Source organism: Elephas maximus, chromosome 4 (genome assembly GCF_024166365.1).
Source record: "Elephas maximus indicus isolate mEleMax1 chromosome 4, mEleMax1 primary haplotype, whole genome shotgun sequence".
NCBI lineage: Eukaryota > Metazoa > Chordata > Mammalia > Proboscidea > Elephantidae > Elephas > Elephas maximus.
The window spans coordinates 121,552,918-121,575,376 of NC_064822.1; positions in this window are offsets into that span (position 1 = coordinate 121,552,918).

Below are 22,459 nucleotides of genomic sequence, written 5' to 3' on the forward strand. Positions count from 1 at the left end.
AGTTTTTTTTTTTTTACTTACTTGATCTCCCATTATTCCTTCTTTCCCTCCAATTTCTTCCATTTGTAATGAAAATGTCTACCTTGTGCCTGCTCCATCACTACGCTTTGGAAACAGATTTGTAGTCCAGATTTCACAGGTTCACAGGTGAAGAGGAATTTTGCCACAGAATATGCCTAAAGCCTCACCCATATTTGATTTATATGACTCAGAAAATAAGATTTTGGACTTGGAGTGGATTTAAGACTTTTGGGATGATGTCGTGGGGTGAATGTGTTTCACATGTAGAAAGGATATGAATTTTGGGGGGATAAAATGTGGAGTGTTATGGGTAGAATTGTGTCCCACTGGCCTCCTAAACTGTGAGAAAATAAATTTCTGTTTATTAAAGCCATCCACTTGTGATATTTCTTCCAAGTTGTGACACCTGCCCACAATCTGAAAAAAAAAAAATTTTTTTTTTTTTTTTTGTTGCTAACTGAGGGAGAGCGAGCAAGGGAAGTGGTTGTGTGGTAGAAGGTCTTCAGTCATAGTGAAAACAGAACCTCTATTCTGTATTTCCAATTCCTTTATTTTAAAGATGATAAAACTTCATTAACCCCTCTCATTTTACAACCAGAAATATTTTCTTCCTTGACCTCCAATCCTCCAAAGATTACCTTGAACGCCAACTACACTTGGCCTTTATTGTTGATATTCTGCACTTGCATATTCCTCACCTCAATGATCTCATCTTCCATGCATTCTTTAACCCACTACAATCTAGTTTAAAATTAGTTCAATACACTAAAATATTATAATCGAGGCCACCAACGTCCTTCTTGATGCCAAACCCAATAATTGCTTTTCAATCCTTATTTTATTTTTTTCCATTTATGGTCACTCCTTTTTCCTCTTCCTTTTTTTATACAGTTCTCTAAAGACAGCATTCACTCTTATCTCTGAATCTTTCCCTCACTTTTCCTTTTACTTACATGACTCTTCTTTAAGATCCTATTTATCTGGCTACTGAACTGGAAAGCTTCAGCGTATACTCACTTGCATTTAAGATGTTTCTAAACTCACAATCTTAAATTCCAGTATTCTCATCCTCACAAATTTCAATGCCTTTACAGTTTACAGCTAAAATTTTCCCAAACTCCTCCACTGATTAAAATATTTCAAGAAAGAAAATGCAGGCTAATGCTCCCGATTAAAAAAAAAAAAAAAGTGGTGTTAAAGGTATCTTCTGCAGGAATATCTCCCACTTGGGAGGAAGTAAGGTAACATCTGAGATTAACCAAGTGGTATGTAAATCTGTCTCAGAATATAGGGTCCTATAAGCAGTAGGTTTCAAGTTATGTTGTTGTTTGTTTTTCAGCTGCTGTCATACTTCTTTTATATTCTGTCCTGGGAATCTTTGTGAGATATATATATATGTATTTTTTAATTAACCTACACACCTGATATACCAAGTTTCCTAAAATTATTTTTTTCTTTATTTTTCACCAGCAAAAGTGTTGACAGAATTGTTTAAGGAAATTTTAAATTATGTGGAATCAGTAGAATGTATAAGAATAGCCTAAAATTCTTATATTTGCTAAAGGACACTGCAAATTCGGGGAAGACTTCTAACTTCAAGTTGTTTTTGTTGTTGTTGTTTGGTACCATCAAGTCACTTCCAGCACATAGCAACCTTATGCGCAACAGAACAAAACTCTGCCCAGTCCTGCGCTATACCCACAAATGGTGCTATGTTTGAGTCTATCATGGATTGAATTGTATTCCCCCAAAATATGTGTCAACTTGGCTAGGCCATGATTCCCAATATTGTGTGACTGTTCACCATTTTGTCATCTGATGTGATTTTCCTACGTGTTGTAAATCCTACCTCTGTGATGTTAATGCGGGAGGACTCAATCTATAAGATTAAGATTGTGTCTTTTTTAATTTTTTTATTTCTCAGACAAAAATTTATACACATATTGTTATGTGACACTAGTAGCAATCCCTATAATGTGACAGCACATTCCCCCTTTCCACCCCAGGCTTTCCATGTCCATCCAACCAGCTCTTGTCCCTTTCTGCCCTCCCACGCCACCTCCAGATGGGAGCTGCCCATTTGGTCTCATGTATTTTCACAAGTATTATTTTATGTTTTATAGTCCAGTCCAATCTTTTTCTGAAGAGTGGGCTTTGGGGATGGTTTTACTTCTGGGTTAGCAGAGCATCTGGGGGCCATGGCTTTGAGGGTTCCTCCAGACTCTGTCAAACCATCAAGTCTGGTTCTTTTACGTGAATTTGAGCTCTGCACCACACTTTTCTCCTGCTCTGTCAGGGACTCTCCTTGTGTTCCCTGTCAGGGCTGTCATTGGCGGTAGCTGGGCATCATCTAGTTCTTCTGGTCTCGGACTGATGGAGTCTATAGTTTATGTGCCCTTTTTGTCTCTTGGGCTAACATTTTCCCTGTGTCCTTGGTGTTCCTCATTCTCCCTTGCTCCAAGTGGGTTGGAACCAATTGATGCATCTTAGACTGTGTCTGAAGCCAATCGCTTTTGAGATACAAAAGAGAAAAGGCAGCAGAGAGACATGGGAACCTCAAACCACCAAGAAGGTATAGCCGGGAGTGCTCATCCTTTGGACCCAAGGTCCCTGTGCTGAGAAGCTCCTAGTCCAGGGGAAAATTCATGACAAGGACCTTTCTCCAGAGCTGTTCAGAGAAGGAAAGCCTTCCCCTCAGGCTGATGCCCTGAATTCAGATTTCAAGCCTACTAGACTGTGAAAGAATAAACTTCTGTTTGTTAAAACCATCTACTTGTGGCATTTCTGTTATAGCACATAGTACATAACCAAGACAGAGCCCTTACTTGCAGCCACTATGTCAGTCTATCTCATTGAGGGTTTCCCTCTTTTCTGATGACCCTCTATTTACCAAGCATGATGTACTTCTCCAGGGACTGGGGCCTCCTGATAACATGTCCAAGTATGCAAGACAAAGTCTTGCAATCCTCATTTCTAAGGAGTACTCTGGCTATACTTCTTCCAAGACAGATATGTTCTTTCTTCTGGTCATCCAGGGTATAGTCAATATTCTTCACCAACACTATAATTCAAAAGCATCAATTCTTCTTTGGTCTTCCTTTTTCATTGTCCAGCTTTCACATGCATATGATGCAACTGAAAATACCATGGAATGGGTCAAGCACACCTTAGTCCTCAATGTGACATCTTTGATTTTCAACACTTTAAAGAGGACCTTTGCAACAGATTTGCCCAGGGCAATACTTCCTTTGATTTCTTGACTGCTGCATCCATGGGCATTGATTGTGGATCTCAGTAAAATGAAATCCTTGACAACTTCAGTATTTTTCTCTGTTTATCATGATGTTACTCATTGTTCCAGCAGTGAAGATTTTTTTTTTTTTCTTTATGTTGAGGTGTAATCCATACTGAGGGCTGTAGTCTCTGATCTTCAACAGTAAGTGCTTCAAGTCCTCTTCACTTTCAGCAAGCAAGGTTCTGTCATCTACATCTCTCAGGTTGTTAATGAGCCTTCCTCCAACCCTGATGCCACATTCTTCTTCATATAGTCCAGCTTCTTGGATTACTTGTTCAACATACAGATTGAGTAAGTATGGTGAAAGGATACAACTTTGATGCACATCTTTCCTATTTTTCACAATGTTATCTATAATTTGTTATGATTCACACTGCTGTATGTCTTTGCATAACCAATAAAACACAGGTAAACATCTTTCTGGTATTCTCTGCTTTCAGCCAAGATCCATCTGGCATCAGCAATGATATCCCTTGTTTCACATCTCCTTCTTAATTCAGCTTGAATTTCTGCCAGTGTCCTACGGATGTACTGCTCCAACCATTTTGGAATTTCTTCAGCAAAATTTTACTTCCATTTGATATTAATGATACTGTTCTATAATCTCCACATTCTGCTGAATTACTTTTCTTTGGTATGTGCACATATATAGAACTCTTCCAGTCAACTGGCCAGGTAGCTGTCTTCCAAAATTCTTGGCATAAATGAATGAGCATTTCCAGCATTGCATCCATTTGCTGAAACATCAAATTCAAATAGCAGCTATAAATCCTTCAGACCTGAGTTCATAGATGAAACACTTTCAGAAAGTCACTAAATGCTTAGAGTTTATTATCACAACCCTATGTGCAACAGAACAAAACACTGCTGAGTCCTGTGCCATCCTCACAATTTTTGCTATGCTCAAGACCACTGTCGCAGCCACTGTGTCAATCTATCTCCTCATGGGTCTTCTTTTTCCCTGATCCTCTGCTTTACCAAGCATGGTGTTCTTCTCCAGAGACTGCTCCCTCCTGATAATATGTCCAAAGTATGTGAGTCATAGTCTCGCCACCCTTGATTCTAAGGAACATCCTGGTTGTATTTCTTCCAAGGCAGATTTGTTCGTCCTTTTGGCAGTCCATGGTACATTCAATGCCCTTTGCCAACACCACAATTCAAAGGCATCGATTTTTCTTCAGTCTTCCTTATTAATTGTCCAGCTTTCGTATGCACGTGAGGCAAATGAAAACACCATGGTTTGGGTCAGGTGCACCTTAGTCTTTGAGGGGACATCTTTGGTTTTTAACATTTTAAAGAAGACTTTTGCAGCAGATTTTCCCAGTGCAATGCGTCTTTTGATTTCTTGACTGCTGCTTCCATGGTTGTTGATTGTGGATCCAAGTAAAATGTGATCCTTGACAACTTCAATATTTTCTTCACTTATCATGATGTTGCTTATTGGTCCATTTGTGAGGGGTTTTGTTTTCTTTATGTTGAGTTGCGATCCATACTAAGTCTCTGGCCTTTGATTTTCATCAGTAAGTGCTTCAAGTCTTCTTTACTTTCAGCAAGCAGGGTTGTGTCATCTGCATAATGTAGGTAGTTAATGAGTATTCCTCCAATCCTGATGCCCCATTCTTCTTCATACAGTCCAGTTTCTTGGATTATTTGCTCAGCATACAGATTGAATAGTTATAGCGAAAGGATACACCTCTGACACAAACCTTTCCTGACGTTAAATCATGCAGTATCACCTTGTTCTGTTCAAACTACTGCCTCTTGATCCATGTACAGGTTCCTCATGAGCACAATTAAGTGTTCTGGAGTTCCCATTCTTCACAATGTTATCCACAATTTGTTATGATCCACAGAGTCAAATGCCTTAGCACAGCCAATAAAACACAGGTAAACATCCTTCTGGTATTTTCTGCTTTCAGCCAGGATCTACCTGACATCAGCAATGATATCCCTGGTTCCACGTTCTCTTCTAAACCCAGCTTGAATTTCTGGCAGCTCCCTGTCAATATACTGCAGCAGCTGCTTTTGAAAGATCTTCAGGGAAATTTTACTTGCCTGTGGTATTAATGATATTGCTCGATAATTTCCACATTTGGTTGGATCACCTTTTTTGGGAATAGGCATATAGATCTCTTCCAATTGGTTGGCCAGGTAGCTGTCTTCCAAATTTCTTGGTGTAGATGAGTGACTGCTTCCAGCACTGTATCGATTTGTTGAAACATCTCAATTGCTATAACGTCAATTTCTGAAGCCTTGTTTTTTGCCAATGCCTTTAGTATAGCTTGGACTTCCTCCTTCAGTACCATCATTTCCTGATCATATGCTACCTCCTGAAATAGCTGAACATCAATCAATTCTTTTTGGTATAGTGACTCTATTCCTTCCAACTTCTTTTGATGCTTTCTGCATCATTTAATATTTTCCCCTTAGAATCCTTTTATTGCAACTTAAAGCTTAAATTTTTTCTTCAGTTCTTTCAGCTTGAGAAATGCTAAGCGTATTCTTACCATTTAGTTTTCTATCTGCAGGTCTTTGCACATGTCATCATAATACTTTACTTTGAAATCTCCTATTCAGCTCTTTTATTTCATCATTTTTTTCTTGCACTTTAGCTTCTTGATGGTCAAGGGCAAGTTTCAGAGTTTCTTCTGACATCTGTTTTGGTCTTTTCTTTCTCTCCTGTCTTTTTAATGACCTCTTGCTTTCTTCATGTATGATGTTTGATGTCATTCCACAATTCATCTAGTTTTCTGTCATTAGTGTTTAATTAATGTCAAATCTATTCTTGAGATGGTCTCTAAATTTAGGTAGGATGTACTCAAGGTTGTACTTTGGCTCTCATGGGCTTGTTCTAATTTTCTTCATTTTCAGCTTGAACATACATAGGGTCAACTGATGGTCTGTTCCACATTTGGCCCCTGACCTTGTTCTGACTGATGATATTGAGCTCTTTCATTGTCTCCTTCCACAGATGTAGTCGATTTGATTTCTGGGTTTTCCATCTGGTGAGGTCCATGTGTATAGTAGCTGTTTATGTTGTTGAAAAAAGGTATCTGCAATGAAGGAATCATTGGTCTTGCAAAATTCTGTCATGCAATCTCCACTATCATTTCTATCACCAAGGCCATATTTTCCAACTACTGATCCTTCTTTGTTTCCAACTGTTGCATTCCATTCACCAGTTATTATCATTTCATCCTGATTGCATGTTCAATTTCAGACTGCAGAAGTTGGTAAAATCTTCAGTTTCCTCATCTTTGGCCTTAGTGATTGATGTATAAAGTTTAATAATAGTCGCATTAACTAGTCTTCCTTGTAGACATATAGGCATTACCTATTACTGGCAGCGTTGTACTTCAGAATTGATCTTGAAATGTTATTTTTGACAATGAATGCAACATCACTCCTCTTCAAGTTGTCATTCCTGGCATAGCAGGCCATATGATTGTCCAATTCAAAATGGCCAATACCAGTCCCTTTCAGCTCACTAATGCCTAGGATATTGATGTTTATGCATTCCATTTCATTTTTGACATTTTCCAGTTACATTCCAATTATTAATGGATGTTTGCAGCTGTTTCTTCTCTTTTTGAGTCATGCCACATCAGTAAATGAAGGTCTCTAAAGCTTGACACCATCCACATGAAGGTCAACTCTACTTTCCGGAGGCAGCTCTTCCCTAGTTGTATTTTGAGTGCTTTCCAACCTGAGGGGGTTCATCTTACAGCACTGTATCAGGCAATGTTCTGCCACTATTCATAAGGTTTTCACTGGCTAACTTTTTTCACAAGGAGACTGCCAGGTCCTTCTTCCTAGTCTGTCTTAGTCTGGAAGATAATATATGAATATATACATATATATGTATATTTGTCAAATGTATCTTTAAAATATAGTTTATTATTTTCTTCTTAATAACTAATAGCCAACTTCTCTATCCTTTCTCATTTGACTACAGTAATCCAAACTTTTAGAGCATTATCCTCAATTTCTGAAAACTTCCAAGGGCAAAATACTTCTGTCCACACATCAGTATTGGTGGTCACTTACTGTCATAGCTAGTGAAACCTGAACTCTACAGTTCCAGTCTCTCACTTATCTCCAGAAGTACCCTTCTGAGCTCCCCTTGTTGTCACTACCACCATTTTTAATGCCACTTATGTGCTTGACCTCCAATGTTGGTGGGAGTAAAATTCACTATTTTACCATCAAGCAAAACACAGAAGGTTCCTTTCTCACATAATGCTGAAATTATTAAGTCAAATAGGATTTCAGTATCAGCTGAGTTGACATGCTGTTCTGTAATGAAAAGATCACTTCCATTCATGGGTCTTGCTTATGATTCCATGTCCTTTACTTATATAAGTTTCCCCAATGGCCTGTTATTCTTGAGATTCAAGCCTCCTTTTGATGACTTTCAAACCCATAAAACATACTTGAATATTGTGGGCTAATTTGGGGTATGGCTTAAACTTTCTTTCCAGTAAGTTTCTATGGTCCCCATTAAAATCAGTAGACAAAATCACACACTGAGTTGGTTATGGTAGATAGGGATTGAGGTGGATGTCATTCTGCTCTACCCAAATACCACCTCAGGACTGAGGGACTTATTTCCTCACTACTGGAGTGTTGCCAGCAGACAGATCTTAGTTGTCAGCCCTCTCTTGGAATTAGTCTCAGGGAAGAGGGAAACCAAGGGTCTTACCACGTTCCCAATTATTTTTAAATGTGGGGATTTGAAGGCCTGGCTCTCACCCCCAACTCAGGACAACTAAAGAGTCATCCCAAATCCAGAGCTCCCTAGGGAGGTGGCTGAAGCCTTTATTGTGGCTGCACTGCAGACCAATATTTCTCTCTGTCCAATCCTGTTTTTTTTTTTTTTCTTTCCACACCATGTTAACCCTAAGAACACTCCCCAATAAACTTCCTGCATTCTGTTCTCCATCTGAGAGTCTATTTACCAAGCAACCAATAGGGGTGTTTTCTAATTCCATTCTCCAAAAGCATCTAATTCCTTATGTCTACATAGCCAAAACACTGGCTAGAGATTAATTAGTGAAAGTCTTCAACGTATATTTAGTAAACACCTATGTGGTGAGATAGATCACTTTTGTGTGGCCTTTCCTGCCATGGTCTCCTAACTTCCACCCAAGTGACTGGGCAGGACTGTGCAGATAGGGTAATCATGGCCCACCAAAGGGACTGCCAGTTCTGTCTCCTCACTGCTCTTGAAATGAGCCATACCAGAAGTAAGAGAGAGAATATCCTACCACCACCAGAGAAGAACAGCCAGGGGCAGCATGTCCTTCAGACCTGGGATCCCTGCGCTGAGAAGGTCCTGGACCCAGGAGACAGACAGTGAGCTGTAACTCTGAAGATAGAGAGAAGCAGTGGCAAATAAGCAGCAGGAGAGACTTGGCAGCAGGGGAAGGTGTAGTGGGCTTCCTGGTCCGTGGAGAGAGAAAGCTGAGTGCCTTCGGGCAGAGGCTGGGGGCCAGGGAAAGGCATACCTGCAAGCATGGCTGGGAAGAGGCTGTCCTGATGGAAGAACTGTATCCTGAGTGTTCCTGAGCCTGAATTTTAACTGTTACTTCCCTAATAAACCCCATAGTCGTGAGTATTGTCTGTGAGTTCTGTGTGGCCATTGCAATGAATTACCTAATCCAGCAGAGAAGTACAGAGTGCCATGGGGGGGACAGTTGGTGTCAGAATTGGTAAAGAAGGTGGAGAGAAAAGGCATGTCTGACCTCTGCCTCAAAGGAATCAGCCTTGGGCAGTTGATCTTGGTTCTCCTTCCCTCTTGTGAAGTTAGAGGTGGTCAGACACTGCCCCGACAGTGTTTTTACAAGCTAGTATGTGCCAAACAGTATTCCAGGCACTGGCAATACAAAATAACTAAGATATGCTCATACTCTCAAAGAACTTATTATTTATATGGGGAAGAAAGGAAAAAATAATAACTAATGATGAGCTATAACAGTTATTATGTAAATACTTAGAGAATGAAAAAATAAAGAATATATGGAAGAGTCAGGAAACATCTTTTGAAAATATAGCATTTAAACTGGGACCTAAAGGAAGCGAAGTCAAGAGTGAGGGAAAAAAGCTTTGTCAGTGTAGGGAGCAGCCTATACAAAGACTCTGCAGCAGGACAGTGTCTGATACATTTCAGAAATGAAGATCAATAAGGTTTAAATGAATGAGAAAGGGAAAGCATAGCATCAGCTAAGATTAAAGAGAATGTCAAAGGCTACAGCAGTTATGCCTTCAAGCTTTTGCTAAGGAGTGTGCATCCTGTTTTAAGTACAGTTGGGGTGTTGGAAACAGGATATTGGCATGATCCAAGGTAGACAAAAGAGGAGAGTCTTTTTTGTGTGGTGAATTAATTCTTCCATTTATGCATTTAACAGATATTTATAGAGGTCACACGATATGACAGGAATCTCATAAGGCAATATGTAGTCATGAACAAGACAGACAAGTGCTCTCATGGGACTTACATTCTAATGCTGGAGAGAGACAAGTACACAATCAAGCAATACAATTATATAATGATACATGCTATAAAGAAATGTATCGGGATGAGAGGGGGAATGGGTGTGGCACTGATTTAGTTTGATAAATGGAGAAAATTTTACTGTGATTTAGTGTTTGATCTAAGCAGCTAACATCAAAAAGGATCCATCCATAAAAACATCTAAGGAAGAGCATCCAAGGCAGAGGAAAAAGCAAATACAAATGCTAAGGCAAAGACAAGCATGGTGTGTTCCAGAAACAGCTAGGTATACGCTCAACAGAAATGTGTTCATATGTTTACCAAAACAAATAGGCAAGTAGGTTCACAGCTATTTGTGAGGAACTCTATGGGGCAGTTCTACTCTGTCCTTGTAGGGTCGTTATGAGTCGGAATCGACTCGACGGCATTGGGTTTTTTTTTTTTAATCACATCACTATTTATGATAATCTCTACCTGAAAACATCTGTTCATCAACACTAGAATGAACACTATATTACAGAGCAATGAAAAAGATTATTATATTAACCATATAAATGTGTGGATTAAACCAGTCATGTAATTAAAATCTTTAAAAAAATTATGAACACAAAGAATGGACGTATTATTACTATTATTATAATTATCATTATTAGCATCATCATTGGCTTCAATCTATTCACTGTTAGATTTCAAACTGTTACTAACGTTCAAAGAAATTTAATTGAATTTCCTAACTGAACTAAGTATCATTAATGAAGGCAGTTAGTGCAGTACAGATTACTAGTCCAGCTGCATCATTGGTTTGGTTCCGCCAGTGCTGTCCAATAGAATTTTTTGTGACGATGGTAATGTTCTATATCTGTGCTGTCCAAAATGTAGCCATTAGCCACATGTGGCTATTGAGCACTTGGAATATTATAAGGGCAACCGAGGAACTGAACTTTTCATTTTAATCAATTTAAATTTAAATGGTCACATTTCAACTCTTTAATGCAGAAACCATTAGAAGTCATGAACACATTGTAGAAGCCCTATTTTCCTAATGCCCACATTTTATAGCATGCTTTGAAACTTGAAATAGCTTCATTTCTTTGTATTTTCACCCTGTTCATCTCAGCATCTCTAAGCATTAACCCTCAAACTAGCATCGATCAAAGAACAAATCTTTGAGTTATATATTGAGTAATTTTAGCAATGTATTATCAACCAGAGGAGCCCTGGTGGCACAATTGTTAAGCGCTCAGCTGCTAACTGTAAGTTTGGTGGTTTGAACCCACCACTGGCTCTGTGAGAGAAACGACCTAGCAAACTGCTCCTGTAAAGATTACAGCCCAGGAAACTCTATGGGGAAGTTCTATTTTGTCTTTAGGGTCGCTATGAGTTGGAATTGACTGAAGAGTACACAACAACAACAAAAATTATCAACCAAAACTTCTATTAAATAAATTAAATATCAATATCTTTAATTCTGAATTAGCTGGGATATTGTAATGAGGTCTGACAATGTGTGTGTGTGGGAGGTATAGGATATCCAAAAAATGTCAGTTTGCAGATAACAAGTCATAAATACAGAAATCCTAAGATTGTCAGAGAACTGAGTATATCACAGAACTCGTGAATGGAGTACAGAAGGTGAAGAGTTAAGGCTCCCATCATGATAGAAGACATAAGGACTTTGATTATTCCTTGTATTCCAGTTATATAAAAACTCAGATGCTTATCCCTATCTTTAAGAGTAAGTACTTTATAATATTTATAATATTTGCATTCCATATTTTTAGAAGAGGAAGACTCATTAACAACCTGTGATATGCAGATGATACAATATTGCTTGCTGAAAATGAAGACAACTTGAAGCACTTATTGAAGATCAAAGACTACAGCTTTCAGTATGGATTACACCTTAATGTAAATAAAACAAAAACCTTTACAACTGGACCAATAAGCAACATCATGATAAACAGAGAAAAGATTGAAGTTGTAAAACATTTCATTTTACTTGGATCCACAATCAATGCTCATGGAAGCAGCAATCTGCTGCAAAAGACCTCTTTAAAGAGCTAAAAAGCAAAGATGTTGCTTTAAGGACCAAAGCGCACCTGACCCAAGCCATGGTGTTTTCAATCATCTCAGAAGCATGCAAAAGATGGGCAACAAATAAAGGAGACCGAAGAGGAATTAATGCCTTTGAATTATGGTGTTGGTGAAGAATATTGAATACACTACAAATTGCCAGAAGAACGAACAAATCTGTCTTAGAAGTACAGCCAGAATGCTCCTTAGAAGAGAGGATGGCAAATGAGACTTCATCTCACATATTTGGAACATGTTATCAGGAGGGATCAGTCCCTGGAGGACATCATGCTTGGTAAAGTAGAGCATCAGTGAAAAAGAGGAAGACCCTCTATGAAACAGACTGACACAGTGGCTGCAACAATGGGCTTAAGCAAACGATTGTGGGGATGGTACAGGACAGAGCAGCATTTCCTTTTGTTGTACATGGGGTCTCGCTATGAGTCACAACCAACTCAATGGCACCTAACAACAACAACATATTATAATATTTATAATGTTTGCATTCCATATTTTTAGAAGAGTGAAACACAAATAACTTGCAGGTATCTTTGTCTTATAAACACAAACATGGATTTCATCAAGAAGAAAATTTCCTAACCAAGAGCAACATGATGTGAAAAGACAAGATAAACACTAGTTAACTCATAAACTTGTTGTACCTAAACTTTGTTGATGATCAAGTCATCTGGGAAGCTTTTTGAGATAACTGTCTGGGTCATACTCTAGACCAAATAAATAATAGTTCATAATAATGATAATTGTAGTGATAATAAGAAGAATAAGAAATTGGAAAAATTGTGATAACAACTATTCAGGAAGCTGGTTTAAAAATATTTTCTTAACCTAAAAGATCTGCAATTTTCTGTAATGGGAAAATAATTGGGTGAGACAGGGAAGGATCCAATTCCCAAAACAAAATACTGGCTACCACACTCCCATTCATGTCTTCTAACATGCTGGATATTAAAGGTAAAGATTGATTCAAATATTGTCAGTTTCTTTTTCTATTGTAGAAGATATCTAAATCACACTCATATATTTATAGACAGAGTGATATTAAAAAGCCCACTCCTTTATTTCAAACATTCTTCATGAAATGTTTGGCAATGTTAAAAAAAAAAAAAAATCCTGAGACAGAAAATAATACAGAATATATATTCTATTCCATGTGGTATTCATAATATGATTCAATCTTCTCTGATTTTCCCCACATAATTCACTGATCATAAAGCCAATATTTCTATTATCGGAGAAGTTTCTGGTACCTTAAAACTGTACACTATATATTTCAGTGCATAAGGCTTTGTAGAGCTGTGAGTTTCTCAAACAAATCAAGCTGCTGCTGAGACATTTTATCTACTGACAACCAGAATGCGAAGGCTTCTGAGCACCAGGAATTCATGCACTTGTAACAGTTAATACGGGGTTGGTGTTTTTGTGCATGACCCAGTATTCCATAACTCCCTTTATTAAGGAAAAGATTGCCCCACTCATTTGATCCACAGAGTAAAATGGAAGAGGAGGGGTAGTGAAAGAAAGGGAATATAAGACAAACCAAAAATACTTCCATGACAAAAAGGCATGTTTTTCGACAGCTGAATAGAATTGTGTGCTGTAACATGCTGTAAGTTCTTTTATCCGTGTTGTGAAAATGTTAGAAATATAAGCTTACTATCAAACCCCTTATTCACCCCTCTGGAATCTAACATGAACACTTTGTTCAGTTACACAATTAGGAGAACCAAAAAAAAAAAAAATTTCCTTCCTATAATTGCTGACTTTTTTCTGATAGAGATCTCAGTACGAAAACAAGTGGTGTTTTCCATAACTATCTGAGCAGAAGAATTTGCTAGTATAACGAGAATAATCACATATAAGAAAAAATCTGCTGAGAAAAGCTGAAAATTATTTCAAAGTGATGATAGAAATCTTATTTTTATCTCATTACCTTAAGCATTTTTGCTAAATTTCTGCATGATTTAATTAAAGAATTAAAAGGCTTACAAAATATCTAAAACATAACAGCCTGATCATAGTTGAACTTAACACTAATCAGTACTTAACACTATAATAACACAATACTTAAAACTATAATAACCATATTATTTAATTTGGGGTTTTAATACATTAATTCTCCTTGATTCCTACTTGAAACAGCTATATGACAACAATGAAAACAAGACCTTATTTTTGTGTAATACTTCACAGTTTACAAGACACAGCCCTTACATCATCTTTTTTTATCCTCCCAAAAATAATTATTTCAATTTTACAGGAGATGTAAATTAAGGGTCAGCCAGTTAGTTTATGTATAATCCAAGGTTTCCCTTTCATTTAAGTGACAGAGAAAGTTTTATCTCTTAATACTAGTTACTTTTCCATTGTGCTTGTATTTATTTTATATTTCAGTGCAAATAGATGATATATAAACTGATTGGATATAAAATATTCGTAGTTTTAAGAAAACAACACCATATAGCTATAAAAATATTAGACTTCAAATAAACACTACCTGATAGAACATTATCTAGATTTATAGTCCAGGATTGTTCCTTGTTGTCATAGACATGATCATTTTTTATTTAAGAAATTTGACTAATAAATTTTGGAAATTTTGACTGCTTTCTTTGTATTTTTGGAACATAACTGCTCCACATGGACTAAGAATAAATACAGGAGTCTATTTTCAAATGCTCTCTAACAGTAGCTCAAGTGTCTATACAGATTTAAGAAATAGGCTTACAGAAATCCATTTCCCTCAAGGTTTGCGATCAGTAATAAAAGAATGGAGTTTTTCTCTGAACATGGCTAAATGCCTAATAATCTATATTCACTAAGTGTTTACACAATAAGGAAAGAAAAAAAATTTTAAGCAACTAGTATTTCACTGGTGAGATATGACTGTATTTATGAAAAAAATTAGCTAAAAAATTAAGACATGATGATATGCTTTGAAGACATGCAAACGACTCAAATCATTTCCTAACTAGTTAAATTGATTTGGTCACTTTAGTTCAATTGTCTTTTCCTAGTGAGTTGGGTCCCATCCTTGGTATTCCCTCAACAGGTTGCTGGAACTTATAAACTTGCATGGAAAATCCAATATAGCCAGCTCTGTAAAATGAAAGTGAAACAAGAAGATAGCTAGAAACCCACCCTCACAAATATTTGTAAATTAAATAATACTCTTCTTAGTAACAGACAGCTCAAAGAAGAAATCAAAAGAAAACATTTAAAAGTACATGGAACTTAGATTGTTTCCATCTTCTTGCAGTTGTGAATAATGATGCAATGAACACAGGTGTGCATAAGTGTATTTGTGACACTGCTATTAGATCTTTAGGGTGTATACTTAGGAATGGGATTGCTTGATTATACGGTATTTTTATTTCTGGCTTTTTGAGGAAGCTCCAAACCATTTTCCATACGGACTGTGCCATTTTACAATCCCACCAGCAGTGGATAAGTGTTCTAATCTCCTCATATTCTCACCAGCATTTGTTGTTTTCTGTTTTTTTGATCAGTGCCATTTTTGCAGGGGTAAAATGGCATCATTGTAGTTTTGATTTGCATTTCTCTAATGGCTAATGATCACAAGCATCTTTTCATGTGTTTGTTGGCTACTCTAATGTCCTCTTTGGTTAAGGGCCTGTTCATGTGCTGTGCCCATTTTTAGACTGAATTGTTTGTCTTTTTGTTATTGAGCTGTTTAAGTTTTCTGTATATTTTATAGATGAGACCCTTATCGGATATATCTTTCTCTAACATTTTTCCCAATCTGTAGGTGGTATATTTACGCAATGGAATACTACTCAGCTATAAAGAATAATGATGAGTCCACAAAACACCTTATAACATGGATTAATCTGGGGGACATTTTGCTAAATGAAATAAGTCAACACAAATAGACAAATATTGCATGATACCACTTTTATAAAAAGACAAAAATAGTTATATATACAGAAATCAACATTCTTTGGTAGTTACCAGGGATAGGAGGGTAAAGCAGGGGGAATCACTCTCTAGACAGTAGACCCTTGTTATTTTTGGTGATTGTAAAAGCAATACCAAATGTAGGTGAAGTGTGTACAACTTAACTAACGTAAATGATAACAATAAGAAATACACAAGATTAAGGGACATTATTGGTAAATGCTATAATATATACAATTTGGCAACAACAGCAGTAACAACCAAAAATACATGAATAGGTACATAGGTAGATATATATGCATAGATGTGTATAGCAAGGTATATGTGTGTGCATATACATGTGCATATGCAAGTATATCTGTAGGCATAGATATATGCATGTTTGTGTATGCTGCACATATATTCATACATATTAGACAAAATTCAGAGGGGGCACACTCATGGATACCTCCCAGGTATAATTAAATACCTCGCAGGACTGCTTTACTGGGTTTGAGGGTTTAGGACCATAGTCTCAAGGGACAACATAGTCAAGTGCCACAATATAGTCTATAAAGTTTACGTTCTACATCCTAGTATAGTAAGTAGTGTCTGGGGTCTTAAATATAATAGTTATATCTAAGATATAACTATTGGCCTCTACTCATTTAGAGCAAAAGAGAAAGAAGGAAACCAAAGATTCAAAGAAGAAACTAGTCTACAGGACTAACTGCCTACACAAACCACAGCCTCATCTATCCAGAGACCAGAAGATCTAGATGGTGCCCAGCTACAACTACTAACCATTCTGACCAGGGATACAATAGATAGTACCGAATAGAATGGGATAAAATTCTAGAACAAAACTCTCATTCTTAAAAAGAAAAAGCCAGATTGACTGAGCCTGTAGAGACTAGAAGAAGCCCCAAGACTACTAGACTACTACCTGGGGATACTCTTTAAATTTTGAACTGAAACTACTCCCAGAGGTCACCTTTCAGCTAAATAACTATCTGGCTCATAAAATAAACAATATCACCTGAGTATGTCCTCCTTTAAAAAAAAAAATCTATATTAGACCAAATGGTCAACATTTACCCTAAAGCAAAAAGAAGAAGGTCAGGTGGAAGGGGCAAGGATGCTGACTTAATGAAGTGGAACAACCAGAATGGAAATATTGACATTGTATGAAAAATGTAACCAATGTCTCTGAATAATAATAGAAATTGATAAATGGAAATTTAATTTTCTGTGCAAACTTTCACCAAATCTTAATAAAATATACATATATTTTTAAAGTACATGGACTGAATGAAAATACAGCATGTCAAATTTTAAAGCATGCAGTTAAGGACATACTTATAGGGAAAATTGTAGTTTTCAATACCTGTTTTAGAAAAGAGAAATGTGAAAAACCAATGATCTAAGCTAACACCTTAAGCAACTAGAATAAGAAAAGCAAGTTAAATCAAGTAAAAGAAGAAAGAAGATAATAAAGAAAAGAAATAAATGAAATATAAAACAAACAATAAGATGGCCAGTATAATCCTGAACAAATACCAAAGAACAAAAAAGAAGAAAACCACAGTCCAATATTCCTCGTGAACATAAACGCAAAAATTTTCATAAATTATTAGCAATTTAAATCCAGCAATACATAAAAATGATAATATGTTGAGGCAATTCACTGGGGAACAAATTATGCTGGAACAACTAGGTAAGTATATTGATCCCTACCTCACGTCTCATACAAAAAAAAAAAAAATAGATGGATCACAAATCTTAATGTAAAATAAAAATTACTATGCTTCTAGAAGAACACATATGAAACATATACAGGCTAATGTTTCTTAGATATGGCATAAATATAAACATTAAAATAATTGATAAGGTGCATTTCATCAAAATAAAAAGGCTTGGCTAATTAAATGTCACTATTTTTTTTTTATTAACACAATAAAAAGGCAAGCTACAGACTGGGAGAACAAATTCACAAAACAACTGACAAAGAACTTTTATATAGAACACGTAATGATCATTTACTAATTAAAAACAAAAAAGACAAATAATCCAATTTTTAAAACGGCAAAGGGCTTCAAATAAATCTTAACAGAAGATAAAGGAATGGCTAATTAGCACATGAAATATGCTTAGTCAAGAGGGAAATGCAAATTAATAATGGTTAGACTAAGGTGTGCATGATTATCTAAGTCTGTAAGATTTATTTTCATTCCTAAAGAAAGATTATCCTTAATATAAATGAATTATTAATTGGCTTTTCCCAAAAGGAATTACAGTGACAGTAAGTTTTAATTTAATCTACTTTTTAATTAAATATGTGGGAGAAAAATGCATTTTCTGGCTATGAGCTGGAATCAAGAAAAGAAAATTCTTCTTATGAGTAGCATTTTGAGGTGAACTGTTCTTTGGCTCTTCCAATTTTTTGTTTCCCTCTTCTTCGCTTTTGACCAAATATAGAATGTCTTAATATCATTAAGCTTTTCCCACAATTCTCAGCAGAAGAACAACTCTCATTTTGACATTGGTAAGATAAAGAGCAAAGATATTTGTAAGTGCAACTTACTGTTAAGTGAGAATCAGCTTGAGTGCTACATCTTGGCTCATCAGATTACCGCTTAGGCTTCAAAATTCATTTAACTAACTCCATTGAACAGCAGTTTCTACTTCTGTTAATAAATAAAATATGATTAGCTTATTTCACAGGTTCAAAACCACAATAAATATGTTTATTATCATCTCTTTTTCTGAATTATATCCAGAATTCACATAAATAACCCTTATAAAATACAAACCAAACAAACCAAACCCAGCGCCGTCGAGTAGATTCCAACTTATAGTGACCCTATAGGACAGAGTAGAATTGCCCCATAGAGTTTCCAAGGAGCACCTGGCAGATTCGAACTGCCGACCCTTTGGTTAGCAGCCACAGCACTTAACCACTACACCACCAGGGTTTCTTTATAAAATATAGAGAGGAACTATTTCTGAGACAACAGAGTGATTTAGAATTTTAACTACCAAACACAGCAAAAGACATGGTACATGTTAGCTTTCCCAATAAATGCCTTCAGAAAGCTCAGTGGTTCACATTAATTAGCTTCATTTGATTTAGGACATATCAGGGATCATAAAATCTGATATAAGCATTTCCAAGAGGGCCCATTAGGCAAATTTATGGAAACTTCTTTGAAGGAGCACTCAATTTTGTAGAATCATTTTGTTCAAAATATTTCCTTTCCCTAAAATAAATATTTCCAATGTGTAATATTTGTTAGTAAATATAACTTTAAATTGTAAATTGCAGGAGAATCCATCAAACATTCCAAAATAAAACTAATTAATTAATCTTTTTTATAAGCCGAAGATCATACTAGTTGCCTCCAAGATTCTTTTTTTGAAGGATCTCTATTTGTAAAAATAAAAAACTGAGTCTGTAAACTATGTGTCACTACCTCTTATAACAATATCTTGTTTACGTATTTGTCTGTCTATCATCTATCTATCTATCTATCTATCTATCTATCTATCTATCTATCTATCTATCTATCTATCTATCTATCTATCTATCTATCATCTATCTGTCATCTATCTACCTATCTATCCATCCATTGGTCTATCTACCTACTTAACTTTTTATTTGACTCTGGACATTTTCTTGAAATACCATGATACAAAATTAATTTATATGCTATTTAATCCAGAAAACATTCTCACTGATAAGTACAATGGTTTTACAACAGTAAAGCTAGGTGACATTCAAGGTATAATAATCAGAGTTGTTTTACATAATACCACAGTGATAACATGGTATTTAATATGATTTACATCTCTTTTAACTGATTACAATGTAGATTAAACCGTCTTGATTGAAGTTCTATTTATTCCTAATTGCCATGAACCAAAAGCCAATAGATGTTGGCTAAAGGTATTGTCAATGTAGCTTATCAATTTAATTGATGTTTAAAGCAACCAGCTGGTTCTATAAAAATGCAAATCAACTGACAGATCTTTGTGACAACTAAACAAACACTGTAGTGACTTTGTTTTTCTCTTTTCCTTTTGTTATTTTTGCTTGGGGTCTAGATAGTATCCTAGTGTAACCTTTGTGTACACACTTTAAAAAGATGCAAGTCTATATTAAAATAATCAGTAATTAGAGATCTTGGCTCATCAAATGTCACTATTAAGAAAATGGAAAGGCACAGATTGGAAGAACAAATTCACAAAACATATATCTGACAAAGGACTTGTATCTATAACATATGAAGTTCACTTACTAAATAATAACAACAACAAAAAAAAAAAGACAAATAACCTCCTGATATGGGGGAATTCCCCCACGTGTCTGTCAGTTTGTCGTACTGTGGTTGCTTGTATGTGTCTGTGATGCTGGAAGCTATGCCACTGGTATTCAGATACCAGCAGGGTCACCCATGGAGGACAGGTTTCACCTGAGCTTCCAGACTAAGACAGACTAGGAAGAAGGACCCGGCAGTCTACTTCTGAAAAGCATTAGCCAGTGAAAACCTTATGAATAGCAGCGGAACATCATCTGATATAGTGCTGGAAGATGAGCACCCCAGGTTGGGAGGCACTCAAAAGATGACTGGGGAAGAGCTGCCTCCTCAAAGTAGAGTCAACCTCAATGACGTGGATGGAGTAAAGCTTTCACGACCTTTATTTGCTGATGTGGCACGACTCAAAATGAGAAGAAACAGCTGCAAACACCCATTAAAATCAGAACCTGGAATGTAGGAAGTATGAATATAGGAAAATTGGAAATCTTTAAAAATGCAATGGAACACATAAACAACGATATCCTAGGCATTAGTGAGCTGAAACAGACTGGTATTGGCCATTTTGAATCGGACAATCATATACTCTACTATGCTGGGAATGACAACTCAAATAGGAATGGTGTTGCATTCATCGTCAAAAAGAACGTTTCAAGATCTATCCTGAAGTAGGACGCTGTCAGTGATAGGATAATATCCATACACCTACAAGGAAGACCAGTTAATACGACTATTATTCAAATTTATGCATCAACCGCTAGGGCCAAAGATGAGGAAACAGAAGAATTTATCAGCTGCTGCAGTCTGAAATTGACCAAACCTGCAATCAAGATGCACTGATAATTACTGATGATTGGAATGCGAAAGGTGGAAACAAAGAAGAAGGATCAGTAGTTGGAAAATATGGCTTTGGTGATAGAAACAATGCCGGAGATCCAATGATAGAATTTTGCAAGACCAACGACTTCTTCATTGCAAATACCTTTTTTCACCAACATAAATGGCGACTATACACATGGACCTCGCAAGATGAAACATACAGAAATCAAATTAACTACATCTGTGGAAAGAGAAGAAGGAAAAGCTCAATATCATCACTCAGAACAAGGCCAGGGCCGACTGTGGAACAGACCATCAATTGCTCATATGCAAGTTCAAACTGAAACTGAAGAAAGTCAGAACAAGTCCATGAGAGCCAAACTATGACCTTGGGTATATCTCACCTGAATTTAGAGACCATCTGAAGAATAGATTTGATGCACTGAACACTAGTGACGGAAGACCAGACAAGCTGTGAAACAACATCAAGGACATCATCCATGAAGAAAGCAAGAGGTCACTGAAAAGACAGGAAAGAAAGAAAAGACCAAGACGGATGTTAGAGGAGATTCTGAAACTTGTTCTTGAGCATCGAACAGCTAAAGCAAAAGGAAGAATTGATGAAGTAAAAGAACTGAACAGAAGATTTCAAAGGGCCTCCTGAGAAGACATAGTAAAGTATTATAATGACATGTGCAAAGAGCTGGAGATGGAAAACCAAAAGAGAAGAACATGCTCAGCGTTTCTCAAGCTGAAAGAACTGAAGAAAAAATTCAAGCCTCGAGTTGCAATAGTGAAGGATTCCATGGGGAAAATATTAAACGACGCAGGAAGCAACAAAAGAAGATGGAAGGAATACACAGAGTCATTATACCAAAAAGAACTAGTCGATATTCAACCATTTCAAGAGGTGGCATATGATCAGGAACCGATGGTACTGAAGGAAGAAGTCCAAGCTGCTCTGAAGACATTGGTGAGAAACAAGGCTCCAGGAATTGTTGGAATATCAATTGAGATGTTTCAACAAACAGATGCATCTCTGGAGGTGCTCCCTCATCTATGCCAAGAAATATGAAAGACAGCTTCCTGGCCAACTGACTGGAACAGATCCATATTTATGCCTATTCGCGAGAAAGGTGATCCAACCGAATGTGGAAATTATAGAACAATATCATTAATATCACACGCAACCAAAATTTTGCTGAAGATCATTCAAAAGTAGCTGCAGCAGTATATTAACTGGGAACTGCCAGAAATTCGGGCTGGTTTCAGAAGAGGATGTGGAACCAGGGATATCATTGCCATTGTCAGAGGGATCCTGGCTGAAAGCAGAGAACACCAGAAGGATGTTTACCTGTGTTTTATTGACTATGCAAAGGCATTTGACTGTGTGGATCATAACAAACTATGGATAATACTGCAAAGAATGGGAATTCCAGAACACTTAATTGTTCTCATGAGAAACCTTTACATAGATCAAGAGGCAGCTGTTCGGAGAGAAGAAGGGGATACGGATTGGTTTAAAGT